General features: G+C 42.1%; 1 long non-coding RNA gene across 1 annotated transcript; it reads left to right on the plus strand.

The window, feature by feature from the left end:
• Window positions 1-24,601: 24,601 nt before the first annotated feature.
• LOC144986746 (uncharacterized) lies at window positions 24,602-24,991 on the plus strand. The gene is made up of 2 exons (XR_013650603.1): window positions 24,602-24,735; window positions 24,808-24,991. It is a non-coding gene; the product is annotated as an uncharacterized LOC144986746 (long non-coding RNA).

Consider the following 24,991-nt stretch of genomic DNA (forward strand, 5'->3'; position numbering starts at 1 on the left):
TCGCTCGGCTCATCGTAAACGAAAATCGCCTGGGTGTGAACACAAAAAACGTGGCGAAAAACGCTGGCGAATAACGCCTGGCTAATATTCGCTCCCGATGTTTACGGGCCTTTAGGGTGGGCTCATCTAAGATAGCACAAGGGTTAAACAAGTAACCCATAAACTGGAAAGAGAATGGCATCGCTCCAGTTCAGAGCAGTCTCTGAATACCTGGAAATATAGCCTATGTAAATATTTAAAAAAAGCTCTGCGTAGAGCTAGAACCCAGTACTATTCAACCTTAATATCAGAGAATGAAAATAATCCAAGATTTCTTTTTAGTACTTTTGCTAGATTAAATTGCACGCAGAGCTCAGTAGAACAACATATTCCTGTTTCTCTTAGCTCTGCTGATTTTCTTACATTTTTCAACAGTAAAATCTTAAATATGAGACATAAGTTGAATCAAGTTAGTCCTACTATCAGCCCAGAGTAGGCTGAAGCGGTAGAAGTGGAGGCATCCATAGAAACCTTTGTAATGTTAGACTGCTTCACTACTGTGGATCAAGCGGAAATAACATCAATTATTACGTACTCCAAATCCTCAACTTGTCTGTTAGACCCAATTCCATCTGGACTTTTTAAAGAAACCTTCCTCCTAATTAAATATTCCATATTAACATTAATAAATACCTCTCTGGAAGTGGGTTACGTGCCACAGTCTTTTAAATATGCAGTTGTTAAACCTCTTCTGAAAAAGCCCAGTTTAGATTCTAGCATCTTGGCCAACTATAGACCAACATCAAACCTCCCCTTTATTAGGGAACGTGGGGAACGTGATGCTGTAGGGTAGGGAACATGATGCTGTAGTATCGCAAGACCCAGCGAGACGAGTGTGATGAGTCGACTTGGCGGCGCGTAAGCATTTGAACAAACATTTTTGATCTTGTTTCATTTTTCCGCCATATTAAAATATTTCCTGCTAACTAACATAACCTGTTAAGAGGATTAAGCTTCTGTCAGCCTGGAGGACCTGGAGAATTTCATTGACGAGTGTTTTAATACCTGCAACATGGTGAAGCCCAGAACCGCCACCACCACCCCCTCCGCCAAGCGTGAACGGCCTGAGGACTCTCCCGGGGCTGTGTCCTCTCCAGGCAGCGGAGTGAGCGATATCCTGGATTCGCTTGACAAAAAGCTCTCCAGCTTTGATTGCCGCCTCAAATTCCTGGAGATCCTCCATAGAGAATTTCAAGGTCTGCGGGAGTCTCTGGAATTCAGCCAGCACCAGGTGCGGGAGCTCGCAGCGGAGAACCAGGCCCTCAGAGAGACCGTCAAGATCCTGGGCAATGACACCGCCCGTCTCTCCGAGGAGAACCGATCCATCAAGGAAACCCTCCTGGATCTTCAGTCGAGGAGCATGAGGGACAATCTAGTGGTCGCGGGGGTTCCAGAGGAGGCAGGAGAAGACCCCGAGGCCACCGTGAGGTCCTTTTTAGAGGTCCACCTGAAGCTCCCCAAAGAGGAGGTGCAGAAGATCTCTTTCCACAGGGTTCACCGCCTCGGAGGAAGAAGGTCCGACCACCAGCGCCCGCGTCCTATTGTGGCTAAATTCGAACATTTCAAACAGAAAGAGTTGGTGAAGGGCCGAGGCCGAGAGCTGAAAGGCACGCATTACAGCGTTAATGATCAGTTCCCGGCAGAAATCCTCCGTAGAAGGAAGATCCTGTTCCAGCTGAGGAGGAAGCATCTTGCTGCTGGTTCGAGAGCGATTGTGGCCGTTGACAAACTTTACGTGGACGGCCGGCTGTTCCGGGACCCGGAGATCACCCCCTGGCTGTGCTGAAGGCTTTCAGACCCGCGCTGAGAACATCTGCGCTGCCCAGAAGAAACCCGCTAAACTTACTTCAATGAATGGAAAACCGGATCATCAATAATCCACACCTCAATCTCAGGAAAACAGTCTTTTTTTTCTTCGTCACCTCAGTCCCACTGATGTTTCTATTGTTGTTTTGTTGCTGTTTTCGTTTTCCCTTCTATCTCTTTTTATCTTTCCTTTACTCTCCCCCCCCTCTCCCCCCTCATCATATGTAAATCACCTGGAAGCAACTCATCCTCGCTAAGTATTTATTTATGCTCGGAACGGGCGCGCGCGCACACAAGCGCACACAGGGGCGTGCACATGCGATCCCGCACACACACGCCGACATACTGCAAACACCTCACACAGGCTCTCATAGGACGCACGCGACACGCAGCTCAAATAGCCAGAAAACGTTCACGCGCACAGCGCTTCTCAATGAGGGCATGCGCACACGGACTGGTACACAAGCACTACTTAGCTTTACACCTTTTCAGTCAGAGCAGTTATGAACAGTCTTAACATCGTTAGCTGGAATTTGCGTGGACTTGGCTCTGAGCCAAAGAGACTGAAAGTGTTCAATCACCTGGATGGTCTAAAAGCAGATATAGCTCTACTGCAGGAGACCCATTTATCGAATTCTTTGAATCACCTTATGTGCTGCTTACAATTTCCAGTTATATACTCTGCCAGTTACAACTCCAAACAACGAGGAGTTGCTGTTTTAATTAATAAAAATCTTAATTTTACTCATAAGGATACAGTTACTGACCCAGAAGGCAGATTTGTAATCGTTAATATATCCATTCAGAATAAGGACTTTTGTATAGCGAGTGTTTATGGCCCTAATGTTGACGACTCTTCCTTCTTTCACAGATTCTTCACCTCACTCTCAGTTCACTCTGACTCCACAATCATTATAGGAGGAGACTTCAACCTTGTTTGGGACCCTGAACTTGACAGACTCAGCACAGCAGCAAATCAGCGTCCAAGGCGGTCTGCAAGTATTCTAAAGCAGTACATGAATGATTTGGGTCTCTGCGACGCGTGGCGCTCATGTCACCCAAGCACTAAAGGGTTCACCTTTTTTTCTCCAGTTCACCATTCACACTCCCGTTTAGACTATTTATTAATCAGTAACTCTCTTTTAAAAAATATTCAAAGCTCCAATATCCATCCAATTATTATCAGTGATCATGCACCAGTCTCTGTAAACATTTCTAGGGAAAAATCCACACCCTCTGGTACAACCTGGAGGTTTAATACGTCTCTGTTAAAGGACCAGGAATTTCTTGAATTCTTTAAAAAAGAGTGGGCAACCTTCTTAGACTTCAACAATACTCCAGACATCCCACCGTGCGTTCTTTGGGAAACAGCAAAGGCAGTCATGAGAGGGAAAATCATTTCTTATTCAACGCACAAAAAACGCAAAGAGAAAGCAGATTTATTAGAATTAGAAAATAAAATCAAAACCCTGGAGACTGCTTATGCTGCTTCTGCACAGGAACACATTCTGGGAGATCTGAAAAATTTAAAGCTGCAGTTAAATGACATCATTAATAAACGAACACAATTTCAAATACAAAGGCTACGACTTGAAAGATTTGAAAACTCTAATAAATCTGGCAAATTTCTGGCTAATCAGCTTAAAATTAACAGAGAAAAATCATCAATCACCTCTATTATGGACCAAACAGGAAATGTCACCCATGACCTGGTCGAAATTAATAACGCATTTGAAAACTTTTATAAAAACCTGTACACACCGCAGATCAATCCGTCAGAGCAAAGTATTGACTCATTTCTTAATAATGTAAACCTACCCAGGCTAAATGAGGATCAAATCACAAACTTAGATTCTCCGCTCTCGCCGTCTGAACTTCATGAAGCTCTGTTACTTATGCCTAATGGTAAAGCACCAGGGCCTGACGGCTTTCCTGCTGAGTTTTATAAAGAATTCTGGGAACAACTGGCACCAACATTTTATAAAACGGTCACATCTATTAATGAGAGCCAATCAATGCCACCTAACATGAACTCAGCCAACATAATTCTTCTTCTAAAACCTGACAAAGATCCCACTAGCCCTTCAAGCTATCGCCCTATTTCTTTAATCAATGCAGATGTAAAAATTATCTGCAAAGCACTAGCACAGAGAATAGAAAAAATCACTCCTCACATAATTCACTTCGACCAGACTGGATTCATCAAAGGCAGACACTCGGATGATAATGTCCGTAGACTAGTTAATATAATAGACTTTGCCACCATTGAAAACCAGGAAATGACGGTACTATCGCTGGATGCGGAAAAAGCCTTTGACAGAGTAAATTGGAAGTTCCTTATTGCCGCCCTCCATAAGTTTGGTTTTGGAGAAGCATTTATCAATTGGATCAAAATATTATATTACAACCCCAATGCATCAGTTAGAACTAATAAACAGACTTCAAACAGGTTTTTTCTTGGAAGAGGAACCAGACAGGGCTGCCCACTCTCTCCTTCTCTTTTTGCTATATTCATTGAGCCTTTAGCTGCAGCAATAAGACAGAATGAGAGCATTATAGGAATAAAAACCAAACACAGCCATCATAAAATTAGTCTTTATGCGGATGACATATTACTGTTTTTAAGGAATTTACATTCTGTAAATGAAACAGCAATGATCATAAATGAATTCTCCACCATATCAGACTATTCCATTAATTGGAATAAGTCTGTTTTATTACCACTCAACAGGAATATGGAACAAAGACTCACAATTCCAGTTAAAACAGGAAATATCAAATATCTGGGTATCTACTTTTCCCCCAAACTATCAGAACTGGTGCAGCTAATTCACACCCCATTACTGAAAAGCATACAGGACGATCTAACACGCTGGACCAACCTGCCTCTGTCCCTTATGGGCAAGGTAGCCACGGTTAAAATGAAAATCTTACCCAAGGTTAATTATCTCTTCTCAATGATTCCCACACAACCGCCATTAAAATGGTTCAAAACATTAGACTCATCCATATCAAGCTTTCTATGGAACAACAAACCTGCAAGAATTAGTCTAAAAACTTTCAAATCTGCAAAAAGCTGTGGAGGATTAGAATTACCTAACTTCCACAAATACTTTCTTGCAAATAGATTACAATACATCTTAAAATGGTTAAAAAATAATCCAGAAACCAACTCATGGTTAGACTTGGAACAGGCGTTATGTGGAAAGATCAACCTGTCAGAGCTACCATTTATTAGCCAAACAGTTAAAAAACAGGATTGTTTCAAAAGTATTAATATAAATGCCACTTCAACAGCCTGGTGGGAATTTCTCAAAATATCAAAATCATTGATTCAACCGTGCAAAATGACACCCATCTGGAACAACCCGGACATCCTTATTAACAAAAAAATGATTCACTTCCCAGCTTGGCAAGCAGGGGGCATAAAACAACTAGAGCACGTAATTATTGATAGAAGATTCATAACTCCCCAGGAACTTCAAGACAAACATAGAATAAATAACTTCTTGGAATATCAGCAACTTAAATCAAGTATTAATAAAAAGTATAAATTTAAAGACGACGATTTAAAGCTACCAGATGTAGTTACCACTCTGATTAATTTTTCAATGAATAGAACTCTCTCCAAAATATACAAACTTTTATGTAATTTAGATAACAATATTGCCCTTCCAACAAAATTGGGATGCAGATTTGAGCATCAGCACAGATGAAAGCTTCTGGTCAGTACTCTGTCTAAACACCTTTAAACTGACAAAAAGTCCAAATCTGCAGCTAATCCATCTCAAAACTCTTCACAGAATTTACTACACTGGACAGAGGATGTTCAAGATGGGTCTCAGTAACTCAGACATTTGCGAGCACTGTGATAATAATCTACCCGACAGCTACATGCACGCACTGTGGTTCTGCACTCCTGTCCAGGCTCTCTGGCAGCAGGTATGTGCCGATCTATCAGTCTGGCTTAAGGTTTCAATCACGGCCTCACCGTCACTTTGTGTGCTTGTTGACATGAGTGCCATCGATATAGAAGAAGGATTAGCATCAATCATTTTCATAACTCTTTGTATTGCCAAAAAAACTATTTTAATAAATTGGAAAAACAAGAAAAATATAAACATAAGTCAACACAGAAATCTGCTGTTTGATCATATCAGCTTGGAAAAAATGTCAGCCCAAAGTTCAAGTAACTTTGAAAGAATTCAGTCTCTCTGGTCTCCTGTGGTTGACTCCATGACTTAGGGGGTGGGGGGCTTGGTCGTCGCTGCTCCTTGCCCTTCTGCCGTGGTTTGGGGTGGTGGTCGGTGCTTCCGGTACCTGGCGGGGGCGGTGGGGGGCTCCGTTGGTCAGGGGGTCGGGTCCGGTGCCTGGGTGGGGCGGGCTGGGGCGCTGCGTGGTCCTCTGGGCTTGGGTGTGGGGGTGCGTGGTGGGGGGGTGGGGGGGTGGTCTGGCTTGGCTTGGGGGGGTGGTCCCTTTGCCTGTGCTGGGGGGGTTGGCGGGGGGCCCTGCTCGGGGGGGGGGGGGGGCAGCGGCGCCGGATGGGCTGCCCATCTGCACCTGGGGCTGGGATCGGCCCTTCCCTGGCTCTGGGACGGGACGGGACAACCCTCTCGGGGCCCCTGGTCGCTCTGGGTGTCATCCGCTTCGGCTGAGGGGTCTGGGGTGGGGTGGGGGGCTTGTCGGCCCTGTGCTGTGGGGGGGGCGTTCTGGGGGGGAGGGGGGCCCTACCCGCCAATTTTAACCGCACCTTAGACATTTAGGGCCCCTTGGTGGGGAGGGTGAGGGGACATCACTGTGAGTAATCAGGAGATATCCCTTTAGTGCCCTACTCGCCAATTTTAACCGCACCCCCCTTAGTACACACACCCCTCCCCCTTCAATATATACATTCCAACATAAACACACACACATGCACACAAACACCCTCTCAAACACACATACACGCACACACATTTTACAAGGAAGGTGGGACCTGGGTCCATCTGTCCCCTACCCCTTCCCTGGTGGGGGGTGCGGGCCCCTTGGCGATGGCGGCCGCGTCCCTTGGGTGCCGGCTCCCTGGGCCCGGCGGTGCTCTCTCCGCACGGTGGGGGGGTTCACATTACACCTGAGCCGGGGGTGTTCGTGTCCCTGGGGGGTGGGTCCTAGTCTTTGCCCCTGAGCGCTGGGCCCCGCCAAACGTCCAACATGGCCGAGCCTGGTCGGGCCATATTTATAACACCCCTTGTGGGCCACCCTTTTTTCCCCGGGGTTCCCCCCTCCTGGGCGGGGGCGGCGGGCCCCTGCCTTGCTCCTACCTGGACCAACCGTGGGCCGGGTGGGTGGCTGCCTGGAGTGCGGAGCGGGTCTCCCTTGGGGGGTCCTGGCTCGTACCTGGGGTTGGGGCGGGGGGATGCCCGGAACTCCTGGGTGGTGGTGGGGTGCTCGTCTGGGGCTGTGGGTGTCCTTCTCCGGTGGGGCCCTGCGTTGGGCTCTTCTGGCGTGGCGGGGGGGCTGCTTTCCTGGCTGGGCTGGGGCGGCGCACTCTTTCCCTCCGCGCCTCCCTGCTCTCTGGCTCTGGGGGCCTCGCGGCGGTCCTGCTGGCCCTGGCCTGGGTGGCGGTCTTGGTCGCCCGGGGGGCGGTTGTTCCCTGCCTATTCTCGTGTGGCGTTGGGGGAATTCCGGCTGCCGCTGCTGCTGCGGCAGGGGTCTGGGTGTGGGGGTGGCTGGGCGCTCCTCCTCCTTCTTTTCACATTCCACCATCCATTTTAGAAGAACATAAACACTCACCTGAGCACAGGTGTTAGCTCACCTTTGCACTTATAGTTTGAATGATTGAATGAATGAAAGATTTCACACTAGTTGGTTTAAAGGCATAGGTATGCGTTCGTGAACACTATCTGTTTTGTGTACATGTTGACATGTGGACATTTTTGCAGCTAGCAGGTGTGTTGATAATATTTGAGTGTGTGTGAACAGGCCCCGCCCTTTTTGTACTACATTTGAACCGTACCGTAATGATAAACAACCAGTAAACCTGTCTGCTCTATGCTGCTTCATGGTCTTACCCCCCCTCTCACTATCACCCCCCCCCCCCCCCCCCCCCCGACATCCCTCCCTCTTCTTCCCTTCTTTCCTTTTCCATCCAGTCCAACACCAAAGATTTTCAATCATGGTTGAAATGAATAAAGTTTGGCCTCAATTACAAAAGGGGTTTATTCAGTCATACCTTTGGTTTGTCTGTAGATTAATAACCCCACTTGTTAAAGTAAAATATGTCCAACACAAGAGGCCCTCAGCTCTCATCTGCCTGCCTAGCTGTTGGACAGGACAAGTTAAAAAAAAAAAAAAAAAAAAAAACCTCCCCTTTATTTCTAAAATCCGAGAAAGACTTGTAGTTAGGCAGATTTACTGCCACCTACAGGACAACAGCTACTTTAAAGACTTTCAGTCGGGGTTTAGACCTCAGCACAGCACGGAAACTGCACTAGTTAGAGTCTCTAATGACTTGTTATTCGCCTCAGAAAAGGGACTATTTTCTATTCTGGCCCCGTTAGACCTCAGTGCAGTCTTTGACACTATTGACCATAGTATTCTACTCCATAGATTAGAGCAGGACATAGGGATCAGAGGACCTGCCCTTCAGTGGTTTAAATGCTATTATTCCAATTGGTACCAGTTCGTTAATGTAAATGGACATTCCTCTCAGTGCACTCAAGTTAACTATGGCTCAGTTTTAGGACCCATCCTGTTTATGCTTTATATGCTACCCCTAGGGAACATAATCAGGAAACACAGCATTAATTTTCATTGTTATGCCGATGATACGCAGTTGTATTTATCAATTAAACCTGACCAGAATGACAATATAGAGAAACTATGCCTGCATCAGAGACATCAAGACCTGGATGACAATTAATTACCTTGTCTTGAACCCAGAAAAAACTGAGGTCATTATACTAGATCCTAAAAACCTCAGAGATGCTCTGTCTGATCAGATAGTCTCCCTGGATGGCATAAGTATAGCCCCCAATTCCACAGTTAGAAACCTTGGGGTTTTATTTGACCAGGACTTGTCATTTAAGGCTCACATATCTCAGGCGTGTAGAACTGCCTTTTTTCACCTGTGGAATATTGCTAAGATCAGAAATATACTTTCTAAGAGTGATGCTGAAAAACTCACCCATGTGTTTGTTACGTCTAGGCTGGATTACTGTAACTCCTTGTTAGCAGGGTGTCCTAAGAGTTCCTTAAGAAGTCTCCAGCTTGTTCAGAACGCAGCAGCTAGATTGTTAGGTGGAACTAGCAGAAGAGATCACATCACTCCTGTGTTAGTTTCACTTCACTGGCTTCCAGTTGATTCTAGAAGCAAGTTCAAGATCCTTCTGTTAACCTATAAGGCCTTACATGATATGGCCCCATCCTATATCAAAGACGTCATAGTGCCTCACCACCCAAACAGAACACTTCGCTCCCAAAATGCAGGACTGCGTGTGGTTCCTAGAATTAGTAAAAGTACGGTTGGAGGTAGAGCGTTTAGCCACCAAGCCCCTGTTTTATGAAATAAGCTCCCAGCTCATGTAAGGTAGGCTGACAGTCTCTACATTCAAAGTTAGACTGAAAACATTCCTCTTTGGACAGGCTTATTGTCAGACTAGCTAGTATTCAGAGAATATTTGACTTAATGTTAATGTGTTTAAATTAAACTTAATAACAATAACAATTAGTTGTTAGTTGGCTGCTAGAAGTTTGAAGCTGGGGAAACTATGGTGCACTGGAGTTCTGTCCTCTTTACTCATCTACTTCTACCCTTCCTCTCTTCTCTTTTCTTGATCATTATTTATCATTTAGTTCCCCATGCCTCTGTTTGGTGCAGTATGATTCATGTATTGTCCCTCTTTCCCTCTCCCCTCCCGGTGAGTGGGAGTGCTTCCAGATTCCAGTTGGCTCATTCGTGCTCCTGTTCCTGACCGTGTACCTCATCTCTGGCTCGCCTCTACTACTGTTTCCACACCTGGCTGTGGATCCTGCCTCTGGCTCATCTCTGCTCTGTACCTGGCCATGTACCTCGTTTCTGCTCCTGCTCCTACACCTGGCTGTGGATCCTGCCTCTGGCTCGTCTCTGCTCTGTACCTGGCCGTGTACCTCGTTTCTGCTCCTGCTCCTACACCTGGCTGTGGATCCTGTCTCCGGCTCAACTCACGCCACCGACTGTCCCCCCAACTCCGTCTGGATGAAGCTTCTCTGCTGGACTTTATATATGTAGTTGTAGCGTTAGACAAGTTAATTCTTCTCAATGAGTTCTGGTAAATCGCCTGTCCGTCCTGGGGGAGGATCCCTCCTTCGTGTGGGCACCCCTGAGGTTTCTTCCTTTTTTTCGGAATTCGTTTTTTTTAGGAGTTTTTCCTTACTGCGAAGGGGGTTCTAAAGGCAGGGAAATCCAGTTTAGTTTAGTCTGTTTAGTTAGTTCAATTTAGTATTTTCCTATTGAATTATATGTATTGATTTTATGTTTTACTTTTTCAACCACCTATACGAAGCCCATTGAGATGACTGCTGTTTTGAATTTTGGCTATACAAATAAAGTTGAATTGAAATTGAATTGAACTACTTCTGAAGCACAGCAGAGTTAACCTTCCTCTGGTGTTAGCTTTCTGCTGCCATCTGTGGTGTTAGCGGGTCATTTTGGACCCGTGTATTAAATCAGCCATAAAATACCCTAAAAACAATTTTTTATCATCCAAAGTTTTTCTTAACTCTTGTTTAGCTGGTTGGGCTCCCTTATCCATGAAAAGATTGGTTTTAATATTTTTTTGTGGCCCCCTGGGCCTTTGTTTTTAACAGCATACCCCTCGTTTTCAATGTCTAAAAAGTGGTCAAATGAACCTTAAGAGAAGAAGGCAACAAAATAATCAGTTGTTCTGTTACCTGAGTGTTACTAAGAGAAATTAAAACACATTTCTTAAATGTTCAACAAAAAAAAGATTTTAATTTTAATATTATCAAATATAGTAACATCTATGGTGTTCGGGTCATTTTTGACCCGTATATATTTACTTCAAGAAAAGGGCAAAAACAAGTCTTTTTTCCACACAATAGAACTTTAATACAATATTTAACAATATTAAAAACAGAACAGTCGTAAAAAATAAAAAATTACAATAAAACCAAGATTTGCAAAGTCAAATAAACAACAACCAATCAAGAAAATCACACCAAAAGAGATCAAGTACTTGTTCTATAAAAACTCTGTGCAAACAACATCCCTGTGTGTGTGTTTAGATGCACGTGTTGCAAAAAGTTACACTTTTAGTGTGTTCTTGCAACACTGCATAGTGTTGCAGGTGAAGCACACTATTTAGGTTTTTCTGTCCATATTGCTAGGGCAAACCTGACACCTCTTTCTTTCTCAGCGAGGTGGTCTCACTGGCATTGTGGCTGTGGCTGGAGTGCTTGAGGCAGGGCTGGCTTCTGAGGGGGAAGGTGATGCTGATGCTCTTCTTGTTGCTGTGGATGTGGATGGCGTGCTTGGGACCCCTGCAGCTGTCTGACCAAGTCTGCAGCAGCCGGAGCTCGGGGCACCCGTTCCTGTTGCTCAATGTGTGGCTTGACAAGGGCATTCCCGAGCTCCTCAAGAAACATTCTCCGCTTGGTGTTTTGGGTTGAATTCCACACTTGGTGAATATTGGTCCACAACACAAATGCATTGTATGTAGACACATTGAAGATGTTGTAAAACACAACCATTGGCCATCTCCTGGTCATTTGCCGGCAAGTGTAGGTGGCAGTAAGCTTGTCCAGATTGTCCACTCTTCCTTTATTTTTGTTGTAGTCCAGGATGATTATGGGCTTTTTGTCACTTCGTGACCCCAGGGGTCATTTTGATGATGTTTGCAGCAGCTGTCCTTCCATGTGCATCAGGAGGAACTGTGCTCCAACGGATGTTGCCACGTTTGGATTGGAATGATTCAGCAGGAGTAGCTTCAGCACCAGTGACCTCCTCTGCAGACTGATCACTTGTGTCTGTTTCTTCCAATTGGTACTCCACATCATCTTCATTCTCAGCTCGGCCCGCTCATCTCCATCGCAAAAATCCTGTGTGTCCTCTGCCTCATTTGCAAGAAATATTTGATCCAAAACTTCATTTACATTGAATTTTCTCCTCATTGTTGCATCCTGTGAATCGGAGATGTTTACTCTGCAAGTCACCACCTCTACACTCAAATGACTTGACAAGTCTCTCCCATTGTTTGTTCTCGCAAAAAGGCAAGGAGAAAAGCCCCTAAATGAAGCTCAAGTGGTTGGAGGAAGAGGCTGTTGGTTGATTCTGTGTTTATGATTTCATTTTTGTCATTTTTTATTGTTTTATAATCGAAATTTTAACCAGGTCAAAAATGACCCGAACACCACAAAAGTCATTTTTTTCATCAGCGCACTTTATAATTTCGTAAAAAAAATAATAAAGCTTTTATTTTGTTTAAATGGAAGTCCCTGACAAAGTCAAAAAGTTTCAGCGCAAAAAACAAATGTATGAAGTACTTTTATGCATGCTAAAACTCAAAACGGGTCCGTAGGGACCCTAACACCATAGGAAGGTTAAAAAATATGAGCCTGCGGCATGCTATTTGCACACTTTAAAGAACCCAAAACGTTTAGAAGAAAATTTCTTGTTTTAAAAAAAATGATTCCTCAATCACCAGTACCCTGATACCTCTGTGTAGATGTCAACAGCAGCAGCTCTGTCCTCTGTAACCTCTGACAGGATGCTCCTAATAGCATGTTGGTGCTCCATAAGGCACTTGGTCACATCATGATGACTTTTCTGCCTGATCTCCAACATCCGTTTTAGGGAGGGAACATCATTGTTCTGTGACACATAATGACAATGAACAAATTAGTGCAGGGATTCTGATAGATCAAAAAAGGTTTTTGCACATGGCTTTGCATGCATTGCATGGACCACTGGCAAGAGTGATTATAGCAGTGGATATAAGGTATATTCTTCCCTACCTTATTTTGCAATAAGGCTTGAACACGACTCCTGACCCCACTCATGACAGAAGCTCCATCATAGCACTGACTGACAAGTTCAGCTGCACTTGAAGCAGAAAGATGCTCAAAAATTTGGTAGGTAATAAATTCTGCATTTAAATGACTGGAATACCTTTTCTTAAATATCTTTACAGAAAAATCTAATCATGAATGTCAGATTCTCCACATAAGATCTGTCTCTGGTTCAATCACTTTTGATACAAAATCAGCATAATCTGGTTTGGCATCTGGAAAACTGCAAAGGAATCCATCCCATTATTACTATGCCTCAATCCAAATAGTAATTTCAAATACTGATTGTAGTTGATTTTCTTTACGTAGAAAGAAAGTTTTTCTTATTTCCAAGTCCAGTGATGCGGAATCTCTTACAATGATCAAAAATTCTTTCTGATCTAAAACTAATTTTTAAACTCTGATTATGTTTTCCTCTTTCTGCAGCAGTTATTGGTGTAGAACTGAGACTGCTGCAACCTGCACTGTCTCTTCTAGTTTTAATGTGAAATCAGTAAGTTGCAGATAGTAGCAGACATTCTAAATCCATCTGTAGGGGGAGATGTGTCTGAGACTTAACCAGGAGGAAGAGGAGAGACAAGAGGAAGAACAGACGAAAGCAGATGGAGAGATTGAGGGGGGACCTGAGCTGTGATGATTTAGAAATGTACTTAAAGGGAATTGAAACAAAACTCTAACTTTATAGTGGCAACTGTTTATGAAATAGCTTTCACTTTATTACAAGTAGTTAAGTTTAGCGTTCACTTAATTATAAAAGAAAGTCTCTGCTAATTGTAAATTTTTTTATTTCTTGGTTCATGTAGAACAGATTCTAACGTAAGTTTGATATACAGAATTTATTCTATTTAGTTTTAGAGGACATCTAAAGTCTTTGAGTTAAGCAGACTGTTAACCTAGAGGAAGAGGAGCTAAGAAAAGAGGAAAAACAGATGAAAGAGCAGATGGAGAGATTGAGGGAGGAGCTGAGCTGTTAGTGAACTATAGAAGAGACACAAACTTCCACTTTCAACACAGTTCAACACACAAAAGCCAAACATCAGCTTCATCCAACATGCTGTCTGTGCAGACATCTGTGTTCACTCTGCTGCTTCTAGTCATTGGAACAGGTTGATGGGATTCTTTCAAAGATCCATTTCAGCATTTGATGTTTGTCCATCACTGATCTGACTTCTCTCTTCCTTTAGATGTCAGCTGTGAAGAACTCACTGCAGTCAAGAAAGAAGAGTCCACTTTGGATGGAACGTCTGTCTCTCTGTCCTACAAATATAAAAATGCTGGAAAAGTAAATGATTATTTCTTATGGTATCGACAATTTCCTGGAAAACCTCCAGAGTTCTTGATCTCTCACACTGGAACAGGAACACCAATTTCCCAGCCAGTTCCTGGATTGTCCTTCAAAGTGAGTGACGACCAAAGACAAATGGATCTGCAGATCTCCTCTGCTGTAGTGACAGACTCTGCTGTGTACTACTATGCTCTGCAGCCCACAGTGACAGGAAACAACAAAACTCTGTACAAAAACCTGCAGAGAAAACACAATACTACACAACATCCACTAGAGGGCATTGAACACTGTGAAAGCACTGATTGTTGAATCATTTGACAGATGAAAAAGTCAACAGAGAAATGAAGCAGTAAAGATCAGAGACAGTGCTGCTGTGGAAGAACTAACCTCTTTGATTGGTTGAGATTAACTGAAAAAGAGTTCATTGGCCCCGCCCACTGAACTTGACATCATCCAGTGACATTATTTCTTCCTCATAGTGCTGTAGTGGAAGAACACAGTTCATCTGCTGTCTGTGTCTCACATTCTAGGTGAGTTTAAGAACAGAGATTCAAGTTTGCTTGAAGCTGCTGCATCAACTCATCTCATTCATCTAATGGCTTCATTTTCTCCACTTTTTCCAGGACTCACAGCTGAAGACACTATCTATCCTGGTCAAGATGAACTTACAGGAACTGAAAGAAAATCTGTTACAATGAAATGTAACTTTCAGACAGATAGTAGCGACCTTTGGCTTCACTGGTACAAACATGATTCTGACCTTCAGGCTCCTCAGTTTATTCTGTTTAAAGGAGCAAAAGGTGACACAAGAGATCGTATTTTAGATAAACGATATAAATCCAGAACAACAGACACATCAACTGAACCGACCATAACAAAGTTAACCCTGGCAGACACAGCTCTCTACTACTGTGCTAATGAAACACTGTGGGAGGATTCACATGAGCAGATGATCCACATGAACAACTAAACAACAACATGCAGGTTCAAACACTCAGTTTATAACCACAGGTTTGTGGTAACTTAGTTTCTGTTCTCATGAAGAAGAAAGCCAGTAAAAACTGAAATTACCTGTAACCCTTGTGCTATCTTAGATGACCCCACCCTTACATTGACGTGTTCTCCCTACCATTATAAAGGTGGAGAGGATTTCATATAATCCATGGACAAATTAGTGGCCCCCGAAGTTTTAAGAATATGTTCAGATTCAACTGGACTGGATGATTTTTGGACAACTTTGCTTTTGATATAATTAGTATTATTGTGTAAGTAAGTACCTGGTGCTCTCTGTGGAGGAGTGCACAGCTCCCAGCACTTTGTAATCAAGCATATTAGTTGAAGTCTCTCAGTCCTCCTCAGCCTCCTGCTCAGCTGACAGAGAGGTCTGCTTGTCCTCTGTTTTGTTTTTTTACTTTGCTTAGTTCATAGTTTTGTCCTTTTGCAGTTTTCCAGTGAGGACATTTGTTTCCTGTTCCCACCTTGTGGCGTTCTTTGTAATTAATTAAATTGCTTCTTGGGAATTCTAGAGACTCAGCCTGATTTCTCTCTGGACTTGGGTTTCCGTCATTCCAGCCATAACACATATTTTTGTGCAATAAGAATATGCAAGCAGTGTTAGATTGCACAACCGTGCAGGGAACATTGCCCCAAGCTACTGGGTGGCTGGCGGCCGGTGGCACTTCATACGGACGGCCGTCATCCAAAGAACACATTACATGTCAAAGCTGCCGGCCTGCGATCCGGCTGTGAACGCCCAGCTGTCGCCCATTTTGTAATGACAACATCCTCACCTACCTGACTGCCTCTGGACCGAGTTGTGAAGAAATTTTTACACAAGCATTGTCTTATGTAAAAAGTGGGTCGTTATTGTCTCTGCAGGAGGAACTATTTCTTCTCAGAACTGATGCCAAAATTAAAGCATTGTTGCTGATCACCGCTAGCAGAGAAAGTGTGTGTTGGTGTTAGCCTGGGGACAGCGCAGACTCTTCCTGGAAGGGGGTAGTTTCCCGCATTCATATGTATGAATGTGAGGACCCAATCATTGTCATGGATTGGGAGGGGCTGGTGATCGAAGAGCAGGTTTTTAAAGGAATACTCAGAAATGGATCAAGATACCGCTTTGCGGTTATTATTCGTGAGGAATTAACATTATAAAAAACTTCAAAACTTAAAAAAGTTGATTTTGCATTACATAGGCCCCTTTAAACATCTTATCACTGAAACTTATATAAAACACAAATTCACATCCACCTGACTTTATTGTGCTAAAGGAGCCACAAATAAGGGATGAAGTAGCCACAGGACACCATTCCATTCTGGAATCTTGTCCACTGGTAAATACAGCTTCTATTTTCCACCAGAGGGCGACATTGTGAAGTGGGCGGGGCTTTCCCTCAGCTCTGTGTTGAACATTCAGTCAATAAGAAGTCGTGCTGTGAAGAGAACAATTGTCAGAGTGCATGTTGAACATCAGCTAGTTTCTCCTGTTGATTGAAACCTTGTTGTACAGATGGAACATTGGCTGTGGATTCTTTTTGCTGCTCTTTTCTTTGGTAAGACACAAAGATCAACATGTTTCATCTTCAAACACTTCAACACATTACTGAGCTGTACATTAAGAGCTGTTAAATATGCTGATTTTTATTCTTTAATCAATCATCTTTATTGATTCATCTCTTCCTTTGGATGTTCTGTTCTTCCTCAGAGTGTAAAGGAGAAGACAAAGTGATCCAACCAGGAGGAGAAGTCATTGCTGCTGAAGGAGACTCTCTCACACTCAACTGTACCTTTGAGACCAGTACAGTCCCATATTTGTTCTGGTACAAACAAGAAGTGAACAGTTACCCAAAGTACATGTTGAAACGTTACTCAAAAACAAAAGAAAACGCTCCAGAGTTCAAGGAAGACAGATTTGATGCTGAACTCAAAGACAAATCAGTTCCTCTGAAGATCCAGAAGCTTCATGTGTCTGACTCTGCTGTGTACTACTGTGCTCTGAAGCCCACAGTGACAGGAAACAGCAAATCCCTGTACAAAAACCTTTAGACAACTCAGTATCCTTAACAACCACCAGATGTCACTATAATCTAATAAAAAGGTGCATGCCAACAATCAGCAGTAATGTGTTCTTTCAAAACTATGCAGATGACACTCAGATCTACATTTTAGTCACAGCAGGTGATTATGGACCAGTTGGCTGTTTATGTCTCCAACAGATCAATGAGTGAATCCAGATCAACTTTCTGCAGATAAACAGACAGATTTGATTAGAGTTCAAATCATGGACTCAAACCAACTTTGCTGTAATGGCCTGTTCTGTGGAGTCAGTAAAGATGCTGAATATAAGCTGCAGTTTTTCTAGAATGCTGATTTTCATTAACAAACTAAACCATGAAGGACTCATTTTAGTTTAGCGCCAATATGAAGGAAAATCTAGTCCCAATTGAGCCAGATCAGTAAATCATATCTAAGGAACACAAAAATGTGTTTTACTTTCATTTATTTAATTGAATCACGCTAAAGAATAAAGCTTAAACCTGAGGACAGTTTGCTCAAAACAGTTTAATCACATCATTTCTATTTATCAAAAACCTCTCAAGTCTACTTGAAGAATTCTGAGAACAAAGTGGCCCCATCACAAATTGTCTAAGTGATTCACAGAAGTACATCACAGATCACACAACTGCATTAAGTAGGGGTCTAATAATTCAATTGTACAATTATTTGATAAATATCATAATTTGGGGTTGTTGTTACAATTCATAGTCGATTTTGGTTCATTTTGAACAATCAGATTCACTGACCTAAAATCAATTCAGAAAATATTTAGTCAAAAATTCAACCAGTGTGACTCAGATATAAATACATGGTACTGAACAGTACAGGTGAAGTTTTTCCAAATTCCTTATATTTCTTGCAAGAAAATCCAGTGTAAATTAAATGTGTGAATAAACAAACAAGTAAACAAGAATTCCTGTCAAATCCATTCACATTTTAGTTTCCTAATGTTCAGCCAACTGTTGTTTTTCCACATTAAAATAACACAAAGTGAACATTATTAAGACACATTTTACCACACTGTGTGGTCACATGTCTTTGCTAAATTCAAAGTGTTTGTACACACTAGACTGGAATGATGGTTTGATCATTTTGTACCTTCTTTTTTTTTAAATCTTAATTATTTATTTTAATACTTTGTGTCACTTTTATTTATTCATTTTTAAGTTTATCTTTGGTTTAGTTTTCTATCTTTTTTGTTTATTTTTATGTATTTTTGTCACTTTTTTATTTACTTATTTTATTTTTAGTCTGTCTGTTTAGCTATTTATTTCTAATTTATATTTTTTGTTTAGTTTTTAGTTTAGTTCTGAACACACAGCATGGCTTATAGCTAGAGCTTATGGCTAGAGCAGTTAGAAGCGCGGCTCCGCACAGCGGAAGCTAAGCTAGGTAGCCAGGTCTTCCCAGCAGCCGGGAAATACACAGGGTTTTGCACCGGTTTGGAGGAAGCATAGTGCTAAATGCAAAAATGCACCCGAGACTCCACGTTAGAAATAGGTTCTCCCCCCTCAGCGACATACCCGCTGAACCCTCAACTCTGGCTATTGGCTCCTCTGAAGTGGAGAAACGTGGAGTTCCCAGTGGCTACAGTCAGGTGTTATCCGGGGGCCAGAGTTGGTGACATCGAGGGGAACCTTAGGATGTTAGCTCAGAGTAAGTCCAGGTTCCGTCGAGTCATGATTCACGCAGGCAGTAATGATGCCCGACGGAGACAATCAGAGGTTCTTAACCCTTTTGCTATCCTAGGCACTTTAGCATTGGGAGTGGGGTCATCTGGACCCCACAAGACAGTGCGCTGAACCTTTTTTCTTCAGTGATATGTGATCTTCACTGGTGTCCATGGATTACGTGAAATCTTTCCACCTTTATCCACCTTTGTCATGTTAGGGATAATACGTCAATGTCGGGGTGGGGTCATAGGATAGCACAAGGGTTAAGTTGAAAGTAGCTTCGGTGTGTAAACTGCCTAAGTCAATGTCAGACACTGTAATTGTCTCTGCTCCCCTGCCAAGGAAGAGGAAGAACAGATGAAAGCAGATGGAGAGATTGAAGGAGGAGCTGAGCTGTTGGTGAACTATAGAAGAGACACAAACTTCCACTTTCAACACAGTTCAACACACAAAAGCCAAACATCAGCTTCATCCAACATGCTGTTTGTGCAGACATCTGTGTTCACTCTGCTGCTTCTAGTCATTGGAACAGGTTGATGGGATTCTTTCAAAGATCCATTTCAGCATTTGATGTTTGGCCATCACTGATCTGATCTGATTAGACTGATGAAAGAGATATAAGAGAAATGAAGCACTAAAGATCAGAGACAAAGCTGCTGTGGAAGAACTAAACATTCTGATTGGTTGAGATGAACTGAAAAAGAACTCATTGGCCCCGCCCACTAAACTTCTCCCTCATTGAGCTGCAGTGGAAGAACAGAGTTCATCTGCTGTCTCTGTGGCTTCAAGAACTCCAAAGACATGTTGCTTTACCTCTTTTTGCTTCTATCTCACATTCTAGGTGAGTTTAAGAACAGAGATTCAAGTTTGCTTGAAGCTGCTGCATCAACTCATCATCTCATTCATCTAATGGCTTCATTTTCTCCACTTTTTCCAGGACTCACAGCTGGAGACACAATCTCTCCTGATCAAGATCAACTTACAGGAACTGAAGGAAAATCTGTTACAATGAAATGTAACTATCAGACAACTAGGACTGGTTTATACCTTTACTGGTATAAACATGATTCTGACCTTCGGGCTCCTCAGTTTATTTTATGGAAAGGAGCAAAAAGTTACACAAATGAACATGTTCCAGATAAACGATATGAATCCAGAACAACAGACACATCAACTGAACTTATCATCAGAGAGTTAACCCTGGCAGACACAGCTCTCTACTACTGTGCTATAGACACACAGTGATCCAAAGTGTAGAAGAGGCTGTACAAAAACCTGAAGACAGATATGGGACTACTCTTCAAAGAGGAGGGAAGTGGTTTTCAAAGCACAGCTTCATATCAGATGGATTCTGTTCATTCCTGTTTGATCAGAGTCTCTGTGGTTACAGCTGCTAATGAAACACTGTGGGAGGATTCACATGAGCAGATGATCCACATCAACCACTAAACAGCTACATGACCAAGACCAATTTTCTGTTCTCAGGATGAAAAAAGCTGGTAAAATTTAAATGACCTTGAATCGCCTGTCTTTCAGAATGAACTATATGCATGTAAAAATATATAAAAAGAAAAATATACTACACTAAAGAATACATTCTATTATAAAATATTTTTTATAATAGAATATAGTTATTTTTATGAGCTAATTTTCTCACCAGAAAGTAAAACACCTCGATCTCTGAGGCCCCTACCTTCGCTTCTTGTGGGTCTAGCCCATTTGATGTCAACCTAAAGCCGACCTCAGCACTGTGTCTGCATTGTGCCCATAAAAACAAACATCTGAACTTTGGCAAAGTTGGATGTGCAACTTTGCCAAAGGAACCTTACACTCTTGTCTGATCTGGAATATGAAGTGGACGAGGTTCCACAGTGACCCCGAAGACGTCTGCAGGAAGTTTCTGTATGTCGTGTATGATTATAACAAGAAATTGCGCAGTAGTTGATTTATACCAGACAACACATGGGGAAGTTGTCGTTATTGTGTTGAAACACAGCAAAAAATGCCCCTTCATGTTGCATCCTTCATAAACATTTATGTTATAGTTATGCATCCACACAGTAATACAGTTGACAAAATAATACAAAAGCATTTATACACGAGGCACAACGTGTGAAAATAAAGCATTAGCTACTGCACTATATGTTTATAATGCATAATTTTTTCTAGTTGTAAGATTTACTCATGGGTCTGGCCTCTTCATCACTTTTGATTGTAGAATTTGTAGAAATATAGAGAGAAAGTGCATTTATTTTTCGTGAGAAATTAACATTATAATACATTTAAAAGCTCAAAAAGGGTTTCTTTGCATTACATAGGCCCTTTAAACCTCTTATCACTGAAACGTATATAAAACACAAATTTAAAACCACCAGACTTTATTGTGCTAAAGAAGCCACAAATAAGGAATGAAAGCGCCACAGGACGCCAATCCATTCTGGAATCTTGTCCACTGGTGAATTCAGCTTCTATTTTCCACCAGAGGGTGACAAAGTGAAGTGGGTGGGGCTCTTCTTCAGCTCTGTGTTTAACATTCAGTCAATAAGAAGTCGTGCTGTGAAGAGAACAATTGTCAGAGTGCATGTTGAACATCAGCTAGTTTCTCCTGTTGATTGAAACCTTGTTGTACAGATGGAACATTGGCTGTGGATTCTTCTTGCTGCTCTTTTCTTTGGTAAGACACAAAGATCAACATGTTTCCTCTTCAAACACTTCAACACACTACTGAGCTGTACATTAAGAGCTGTTAAAGCTGCTGATTGTTGTCCTTTAATCAATCATCTTTATTGATTCATCTCTTCCTCTGCATGTTCTGTTCTTCCTCAGAGTGTAAAGGAGAAGACAAAGTGATCCAACCAGGAGGAGAAGTCATTGCTGCTGAAGGAGACTTTCTCACACTCAACTGTACCTTTGAGACCAGTGACACATTCCCAACATTGTTCTGGTACAAACAAGAAGTGAACAGTTACCCAAAGTACATGTTGAAACGTTACTCAAAAACAAAAGAAAATGCTCCAGAGTTCAAGGAAGACAGATTTGATGCTGAACTCAAAGACAAATCAGTTCCTCTGAAGATCCAGAAGCTTCATGTGTCTGACTCTGCTGTGTACTACTGTGCTCTGCGGCCCACAGTGACAGGAAACAGCAAAACTCTGTACAAAAAACTGCAGACAACTCAGTATCCTTAAAAAACACCAGATGACAAAAACAACATTCAGTCACATTAAGTTAGCACATTTTTTGTAGTACTGATGTGCTTCTTTCAGCTGTTTTTGTAATCCTCATCCTGGACTCATCCAATCCTGGACTTTAAGAGTTAGTTAAGAGGCAACATAAAAGAAAATCTATTCCCAACTAAACCAGGTTAGTCAAATTATGACTAAAGAACAACAACTTTGATTGGTTTCCCTTTGTTAATTTAATCCCTCCAAAGGATAAAGCTTAAACCTGAAGAAAATTTGTTCAAAATAGTACAGTCATATGATCTCTATTTATAATAAAACACCTCAAGTTTATTTAATAATTCTGAGAACAAAGTAGACACAAACACAAAATGCCTCAGTGATTCACAGACGTACAGCACAGATGGGAACAGGGGCTACGACAGGGACACGTGTGGCTCTCAGCAGCTCACACAACGATCTTCAAGTGACTTAAAAGTTGATCTTCACCAAAAGAAAAGAGAGCGGACCATGGCCCGCAATGAAAAACCAAGCAACAGGTGACTACGATAACCTTGAAAAACTACTCAATGACATCCAAGCTACGTTGGATCCTTTCATTGAGCTTGTGAAAGAGTTCAGAAGACTCCGAGCTCAAAACAAGCAACATCATAATCGGGTCGACATTCTGGAGAAAAGACAGATCAATCTGATTGGATAAATCAATTCATCAATTAATCATTACACCCCTAATATCAAGGTGTCCCAAGAAGTCCACATACCTCTCCTTCTTGAAAATAATCTGTGATTTTGCCTCTTTATCTTCTTTAGGTTCTGGAATCTTGAAACTTTTTTTAAAATGTTAAAGCTTAAAGGAAGCCTTTAGTCCTTAATTTTTTTGTGACTTCACATTTTGATTGAAAGTTCAATTCAGAGGATTATTTGAGATGAGATTTACATCCTTAATTTTTGAAAACCAATCAAAGCAAAACACAAAATAATTGACTCTTATTGAACTTTATTAGCAACCACTAAAGAACCTAAGTGAGCTCACATTCACCTCCATTACTACAGATCTGCTTCCTGCCTCACCTTCTGTCTTTTCAGTCCAGATTTAAGTCAAATCTCAACACTAAAAAAAAATAAGAAAAATGTGGAATAGATTATATAAAATATGGAAAGTGAGGAAATATAAAAAAATGTATACGTGGTAAGAACATTTCTAAATAATGTATCACATTATGAGCATACGCAGGGTAAGCTGAAGGCACACAATCAACTCGATTTACAAAAGATTCTAGCATGAGGTAGAGTTTGTTACTGCCTCACATCGTAGTATATTGTTACTGTAAAGGAAATACTCAAAATACAGCAGCACTTATTAGAAAATGATTGAATCAACTTTTTGAATCAACAGAAAATGCCTTCATAGCACAGCTCCAACATAAAGCCTCATGTTCTGCTGTGAAGCTCCTCCACCTCCTGCTGTGGTTTGTTCTTCAGTTTGCAGTAAAAACAAAGAATTTTTCCAACTCTTGCAAAAGTTCAGTAAAGTTGATAAGTGGATGATCTGTCATCTGAAGAGGAGGAGCTTCACAGCAGAACATGAAGCTTCATGATGGAGCTAAAGAGCTGCTGTGTTCTCTCTGTTCTTCATTCAGTACCAGTGAAAAGAATGTTGCTGCTTCTCATCTGGATGATGATGGTCTCCTTTCAAACTGGTAAGTCATCAAAAGATGCAGATGGAAAAGGAGATGATGGACAGGAGAAACATCTGGAGATGTTTGAACGGATTTACTTTGAGATGATCTCTCCTGCAAATATTCTGGTTCTATTCAGTATTTCTACTGGTACCAACAGAAGTCCAGTTCATCTCCACAGTTTCTGATTAACCCTTGAGCTATCCTAGGCACTTTAACATTGGGAGTTGGGTCTGGGAGTTGGGTCTGGACCCCACAAGACAGGAACTTTTTTTCTTGAATGATTTGTGATCTTCACTGGTGTCCATGGATAACATGAAATCTTTCCACCTTTATCCAGCTTAGTCATGGTAGGGAGAGCATGTCAATGTGAGGGTGGGGTCATCTAAGATAGCACAAGGGTCAAATAAAATTCAAATGAAACTAAGGTTTTCAGTGAAACACGACAAACAAGAATTTTATGTGAAAATCGCCTCAGCTGCAGAAAAAGACTGCTGTGTACTGCTGTGCTGTGAACCAAACTCTGTACAAAAACCTGCAACAACAATAAAAGACTCCTTAGTATTCACCAGAGGGTGTCACACATGAAGAAACCAGCACAGTTTTCACATTACACCACTTCCATATCTGGAGGAAGTCTAAGCTCCATTTTTTTGGTTTTAAAATATTTTCACTGTTTAGCACCTGTCTGAGCTCCAGCTTTATGTTCCTTCATGTTCTCTTAGGTGGACTGATCAACTGCTTCCAAAAGAACCCAGATGAAGCATAAGCTCAGAGAGAACCAGCTCCAATATTGTGTAACCACCGAGGTTATAACTAATATAACTTGTATATGTCACGGTGCCTCTGTCAGCCCCGCCCCGCTCTGCTCCTGACTCCACCAGCTGTGGCCACTTCACCCTCATCAACCAGCCTGCTCTTAAGGAGTTCCAGCTCAATCATTCGACGCCAGTTCCTCACCCCTTATGGTGACTACCCCTGGTCTAGTTCTGCCCATGCCTTGCTTTGCCTCGAACTAACGTTATATCTCCTTGTCACAGGATTCATCAACACAAAGGTCACCTGTGTGGAAGTCACCTGTTACTCACCTGCTGCCTCTGAGGATGTCAGGAATTATCAGCTGCAATATTACCTCCAGCCACGTCACGAGCCTCGTTCCAGTCTGCCATCCTGTCAAAATAATCCAGTTATCTCCATTGAGATTAAAATCTTCTTGCCAAGCCA

The sequence above is a fragment of the Oryzias latipes genome, chromosome 17 (genome assembly GCF_053564925.1).
Source record: "Oryzias latipes strain Hd-rR chromosome 17, Olatipes_Hd-rR_3.1".
Classification (NCBI taxonomy): domain Eukaryota; kingdom Metazoa; phylum Chordata; class Actinopteri; order Beloniformes; family Adrianichthyidae; genus Oryzias; species Oryzias latipes.